At 52.5% G+C, this 5,827-nt stretch overlaps 1 non-coding gene across 1 annotated transcript; it reads left to right on the plus strand.

The window, feature by feature from the left end:
* The first annotated feature begins 1,101 nt into the window (after nucleotides 1–1,101).
* LOC112494349 lies at nucleotides 1,102–1,256 on the plus strand. Its single transcript, XR_003059638.1, has one exon. It is a non-coding gene; the product is annotated as a 5.8S ribosomal RNA (ribosomal RNA).
* The last annotated feature ends 4,571 nt before the right edge of the window (nucleotides 1,257–5,827 follow it).

A 5,827-nucleotide genomic window follows, 5' to 3' on the forward strand; every position in this document is an offset into this window, starting at 1 on the left:
CGAAGGCCCTCGACTTCGGTCGGGCGGTTTTTACTACCGACGTACAAACAAATCTTCTTAGAGGGACAGGCGGCTTCTAGCCGCACGAGATTGAGCAATAACAGGTCTGTGATGCCCTTAGATGTTCTGGGCCGCACGCGCGCTACACTGAAGGAATCAGCGTGTCTTCCCTGGCCGAAAGGCCCGGGTAACCCGCTGAACCTCCTTCGTGCTATGGATTGGGGCTTGCAATTATTCTTGATCATTTAGAGGAAGTAAAAGTCGTAACAAGGTTTCCGTAGGTGAACCTGCGGAAGGATCAATACCGTATGCTTGCAAGGAGAATCTTATGCAGCGACTCGTTGTCAGAATAAAAAGAAAAAAAGGGACCATATAGAGAAAGAAGAAAGATTTAAAAGCGTATCAGCGATCACGCACAATACGTCTTTGGGTAACCTTACTGTCACAGGCGCACCGCGAGAGACAGCAGGCTCCCTTCGGACCCTCGGACTTCCTCGACCCCCGTCCCCCGTTCACAGCGTGTTGCCGACTCTGGGCAAGGTGGCACGCGTAACGCATGTCCGTGACGTGCGTGGTTGAAAAGGTCAGTCCGTCGTCGTCCTTAGTTAGTCCGCTCCCCGCAGAGTTGCGGTCCTTGGGCACATTCGAGCGCGGACGTGTACTCTCTCGCCGTTCACACCACTTGTCTTGGGAAACGTTGCGAGCACGGTTCATCGCGGACACTGAAGAGAACAGCAGAGACCGACCGGCATATCACCGAGCAACCCCCGACTCGCCACGAAGAACATTTCTCGTCGATCGAAAAGGTTTTTCAATGAAAATTCGCCTAATAAGACGATCGTATAAAGAAAAAGACACACACCACGATACGCTCTGCCGTTGCGGATGACTTCCAGGAGCGACGCGACGTCTATACCCGTTAAAGGGCGGTGGCGGTGGACGCGCTCTCGCCCGGAAAACCCAACGTTGCAAGCGACGACCATTGATATTAAAGCTGATTGGTAAAGCGCGCCGCTGTGTTATCCCGTGACCGCGGAGACACACGGCCGGGGCGCGATGCCAATCAATGTATAACAAAAAGTATGTACACATATATATGATTACCCTGAATGGTGGATCACTTGGCTCGTGGGTCGATGAAGAACGCAGCCAATTGCGCGTCAACTTGTGAACTGCAGGACACATGAACATCGACATTTCGAACGCACATTGCGGTCCACGGATACAATTCCCGGACCACGCCTGGCTGAGGGTCGTTTACACTTTACCAGATTGCTTGCTCCTCGCACTCTTTTAAAAAAGAGAAATCAGATGGAGAGTAATAGCGAACGATTGGGCGCCTCGTCACGATTCGTCGTGGCGTCGCTTGAAATGATGCGAAAGATACACGGGGCGGGCCCCCCTTAACAACGAACACGGATCGATAATAATAATAATATTACGGGGAAACGCTTTGCGTACGTGTCTCTCTCCATACGTATTAATACTACGTGTGGTTTTTGATACGTCGATCGTGCGTTTCTTATTCCGGTGTTGTTGTTTCGCGTTGGGGTTTTCTTCGGTGTCCGCATAATTGGAAAGCCAACGACGCGAGAAAGCAAAATCCCCAGGCCGGACGCTACACCCAACGACGGTGGAGGAAGCCCTTCGCGTACGTCTCGTCTCATCATGCATATTTTCATATGCGGATGGCTTGACGACGGTCGCGCGCTTCTTCCAGCGTTTTGCGCTGTGTGGTGTCCTCAGGGTTTTTCGTTTCCGAAGCCTCTTCCCGTTACAATGAAAATATATATCGACGAAGAAAGATTAAGAGAAGAGAATGAAAATAAGATTTGATTGGTTTCGTTTGAAGAATGAAATGTATTATAAAAGTCGAAATCCATATAAAACATTTCTCATGTCCCGCCGGGCGCAGAGAGACGCGCGTTAAACGAAGGCCCGCGCACACGCCAGTCTTCCCACATTTTGATGAAAATTGTGAATGAAAAAAAAAGGGAAGATCGAGCCGAAGCGCTGTTTGGCCGGGATAACGCACGTGTTGCGGCGGTCGTGGCCGGTCGTCGTGTCCATGATCTTTTATTTTAATGCAAAAGGAAAAAAAGGGAGAAACGCCATGCGACCGTGTAAAAGCAAGCTCGCGATCGCCGCCGCAGCCCGTAAAAAAAGGGAGGAGAGACGTGTGTGTTCTCTTCTTCCGTCGATATATAAAAGAAATATTGAAAATAAAAACGACAACCTCAGAGTAGGCGAGACTACCCGCTGAATTTAAGCATATTACTAAGCGGTGGAAAAGAAACAAACCAGGATTTCCTTAGTAGCTGCGAGCGAACAGGAATGAGCCCAGCACTGAATCCCGCGGTTATTGCCGCTGGGAAATGTAGTGTTCGGGAGGATCCAACCATCCCGTGGCGTTGACTCGCGTCAAAGTCCATCTTGAATGGGGCCACTTACCCGTAGAGGGTGCCAGGCCCGTAGCGACCGAGACGCGCCGCGGGAAGATCTCTCCCCAGAGTCGGGTTGCTTGAGAGTGCAGCTCTAAGTGGGTGGTAAACTCCATCTAAGGCTAAATATGACCACGAGACCGATAGCGAACAAGTACCGTGAGGGAAAGTTGAAAAGAACTTTGAAGAGAGAGTTCAAGAGGACGTGAAACCGTTCAGGGGTAAACCTGAGAAACCCGAAAGATCGAAAGGGGAGATTCATCGTCGGCGAAGCTGGCCTCACGGCTGTTCGTGATGTCCACCGTGCGATTTTGGTCGCGCGCTTGGCACGCGACTGTCATCTTAACTTCCGGCGGCGCCGGCGTGCACTTCTCCCCTAGTAGGACGTCGCGACCCGTTGGGTGTCGGTCTACGGCCCGGGTGGTAGTCTATGCGCGAGTTACCACGGCGCGAGACGTGATTGCGCGAGACCCTCGGAGGCCCGACCGGCTGCCCGGCGGTATAACTCGAAAAACGATATCGGGCCGCACGCAATTTTTTGCGCTGCGTCGGACCCGCCGCAAGCGAGTGTCAGTGTTTCCCGTTGTGACGGACCAAGCGCCGTGCTCGGGCCTGACCAGCTGTTGGCAGGCGGTGCTCCCCGACAGGCTCTTTACCGGTCGGCGATACTAATGCTTTGGGTACTTTCAGGACCCGTCTTGAAACACGGACCAAGGAGTCTAACATGTGCGCGAGTCATTGGGACTATGTGAAAGCCTAAAGGCGCAATGAAAGTGAAGGTCGGCCTTGCGCCGACCGAGGGAGGATGGGCCGCGTCACGATGCGGCTCCGCACGCCCGGGGCGTCTCGTTCTCATTGCGAGAGGAGGCGCACCCAGAGCGTACACGTTGGGACCCGAAAGATGGTGAACTATGCCTGGTCAGGACGAAGTCAGGGGAAACCCTGATGGAGGTCCGTAGCGATTCTGACGTGCAAATCGATCGTCGGAACTGGGTATAGGGGCGAAAGACTAATCGAACCATCTAGTAGCTGGTTCACTCCGAAGTTTCCCTCAGGATAGCTGGCACTCGTACGTTCTTATGAACTGAAGCGAGTCTCATCTGGTAAAGCGAATGATTAGAGGCCTTGGGGCCGAAACGACCTCAACCTATTCTCAAACTTTAAATGGGTGAGATCTCTGGCTTGCTTGAACGAAAAATTTAAAAATTGAAGCCACGAGATATTATTGAAATACGGATCAGAGTGCCAAGTGGGCCACTTTTGGTAAGCAGAACTGGCGCTGTGGGATGAACCAAACGCCGAGTTAAGACGCCGAAGTCGACGCTTATGGGATACCATGAAAGGCGTTGGTTGCTTAAGACAGCAGGACGGTGGCCATGGAAGTCGGAATCCGCTAAGGAGTGGGTAACAACTCACCTGCCGAAGCAACTAGCCCTGAAAATGGATGGCGCTGAAGCGCCGCGCCTATACTCGGCCGTCAGTGGCAATGGCGACGCTCGGACGCGTCCTCGGACACGTGCGGACGTCGCGCGAAGCCCTGACGAGTAGGAGGGTCGCGGCGGTGTGCGCAGAAGGGTCTGGGCGTGAGCCTGCCTGGAGCCGCCGTCGGTGCAGATCTTGGTGGTAGTAGCAAATACTCCAGCGAGGCCCTGGAGGACTGACGTGGAGAAGGGTTTCGTGTGAACAGCCGTTCCACACGAGTCAGTCGATCCTAAGCCCTAGGAGAAATCCGATGTCGATAAAGGTGCGTTAAACATGAAAGATATACACAATATATAAAAAATAACCACCAGTCGGGCGAAAGGGAATCCGGTTCCTATTCCGGAACCCGGCAGCGGAACCGCATACAATTCGGGCCCTCGCAAGAGAGTTCGTCGGGGTAACCCAAAAGGACCTGGAGACGCCGTCGGGAGATCCGGGAAGAGTTTTCTTTTCTGTATAAGCGCTCGAGTTCCCTGGAAACCTCTAGCAGGGAGATAGGGTTTGGAACGCGAAGAGCACCGCAGTTGCGGCGGTGTCCGGATCTTCCCCTCGAACCTTGAAAATCCAGGAGAGGGCCACGTGGAGGTGTCGCCCCGGTTCGTACCCATATCCGCAGCAGGTCTCCAAGGTAAAGAGCCTCTAGTCGATAGACTAATGTAGGTAAGGGAAGTCGGCAAATTGGATCCGTAACTTCGGAATAAGGATTGGCTCTGAGGAGCGGGGCGTGTCGGGCTTGGTCGGGAAGCGGGTCTGGCTGACGTGCCGGGCCTGGGCGAGGTGAAACCTTTGCAACGGCGGTAGGAAGATGGATGCATGAGCGGCATATGCACCCAGAAATAAGGAACACCAAACGAAGAATGGCAGCGGAGGCACCACGCCTCCCAGCGGGTAGAAGCACGACAGTATGGTCTGACCAGGAAATCGTGCAGCTAAAGGAACTTGAGACTCTATATTCTGACGCAAGATTCATTAACATTGAGATTCGGAAGCACATGACAAACAAGACGACGAAGCAAATCAGCGATAAAAGAAGGGGTCTAAGACTACTGGAAGCCAGAAACAATGTTGCTGCCGGGAGTATAACCGTCGAAACTCTCCCTACCCACGAAATACCCGTAGAAGAACCGGATAGAGAAATACAAGAAGAAGAAAACATTAATAACGGAAGCGACGCAGTGTCTAGCGTGGAAGACACACTGGTACCACAGGGGAATGAACTCCTCGCTACAGGCAACACCTGCAACTTACCGGACGAGGCACCAAACAATGAAACAGGTGAAGCCAGGAATAATACAAACGAATGTTCCAACGAAGCGGGCAGTGAAGAAAGGTCATAATGGAAGGACATCTTGTCCAACTGCATCCTGGAGCCACTTTCCGGTCCCGAACTATACAAGAAGCTGCAACTGAAGCTTGTCGGAATTTGGAAGGACTCACGTGAGGACAGCTGCTCATCAGGGCAAAGACTGGATGCCTTAATTGCCACCGACCTTGTCCCAACGCTACCGTGTTGGGCTAAGGACGGAGAAGAGGGAGACAACCAGGCAGCCCCATCGAGCATCCGGCCAACCACTAGCCGACGAAAGGGTACTCGGAAGAAGAATAACCGAAATAATCGGAAAAGAAGAGAGTATCAAAGAGCCCAGGACCTATACGAACATTGCCCCAAGAAATTTGTAGAAGCCGTTATGAACGGAGATAAAACGGCCTTAGGAGGAAGACTTGAACCGCCCAAGAAAGAAGATATAATAAAATTATACAATGAACTATGGAGCATCGAGGGCCCGTCTGCTTCTGAATGTTCCAGATGCGGCAGGAATGAAACAGCGAGAGCAGTCAACACCAGTGACGTGTTCACCCCAGTAACAACGGAGGTGTTACGTAGGCCGTAGTGGCTAGCGAGG

This window comes from Cephus cinctus, unplaced genomic scaffold, assembly GCF_000341935.2.
Source record: "Cephus cinctus unplaced genomic scaffold, Ccin1 Ccin1_scaffold0446, whole genome shotgun sequence".
Classification (NCBI taxonomy): Eukaryota; Metazoa; Arthropoda; class Insecta; order Hymenoptera; family Cephidae; genus Cephus; species Cephus cinctus.